At 56.9% G+C, this 878-nt stretch overlaps 1 pseudogene; it reads right to left on the reverse strand.

Annotated features, from left to right (window-relative positions):
- The window catches only part of LOC104409350, an 828-nt pseudogene extending 348 nt beyond the window's left edge, over positions 1-480 (reverse strand).
- Positions 481-878: the final 398 nt, after the last annotated feature.

Raw genomic sequence — 878 nt, forward strand, 5'->3', positions numbered from 1 at the left:
GATGGCCCACTCGCTGGCGAGGTAGATGGGGATTTCACATGTGGCCATGACGAGGAGCTGGCAGGGGCTGGTCCTCCCCAGGATGGCCCCCGCGGAGATGAGCACTGTCACAGCAGCAAACTCTGCAGTGAGGATGCTGTGGAGGCCCAAGTGGACCTGGCCGTGGTGGAAGTGATGGAGCAAGCCCTGCAGCAGCAGCGCCCATTGCGTGGAGAAGTTGAGCAGGAGAAAGTTGTGGGTGAGGACACTGAGCCCATAGCGGGGCAGGAAGGTCAGTAAGAGCCCCAGCCCCACCACCAGCATCACCTGGATGTCCTGGAAGAAGGGGAAGATGCTGTAGAGCTGGTTGGCCACTGAGTTGGCATCTTCTGCCTGCGCCAAGGGCTCATCGTAGGTGACGAAGAGGGCGAAGAAGAGGAGCAGAGCAGCCTGGAAGAGCCCCAGGGAGAGGGGCAGGAAAAAAAAGGGGTGTCTGGCCATGCGGGGGTGGACCGGAGGGGACAGTGACCGGCAGCACTCTCAGGGTGAACTCCACTCACTCCTACATCAGGCACTATATGGCCACGGTTAATTTTTAACCAAAGGTAGAAGTGTATGTGCCAGAAGAGGAGATTTTCCCCTTCCCTTCCTCAAACACAACACCCATAAATTACCCACGTGCTCTTGTTTGGCCGCCATAAAAAGTGGATGATTTTGAGGAGAAACAAGAAAAACCTGCTATGGAGCAGAAAGGGGAGAAGGAGCAGGGATGTGGGTACCACAGTGCGCACCCCATTAAACCCGTCCCGACCTGGAAACAGGGATAACACCACTGAAACCCCCAGAGTGATGCTGGAAGCTCAGATCTCCCCAGCTCCCAGTCTGGCTCTGCCACATCC

Source organism: Nestor notabilis, unplaced genomic scaffold (genome assembly GCF_000696875.1).
Source record: "Nestor notabilis isolate BGI_N333 unplaced genomic scaffold, ASM69687v1 scaffold24527, whole genome shotgun sequence".
Taxonomy (NCBI): domain Eukaryota; kingdom Metazoa; phylum Chordata; class Aves; order Psittaciformes; family Psittacidae; genus Nestor; species Nestor notabilis.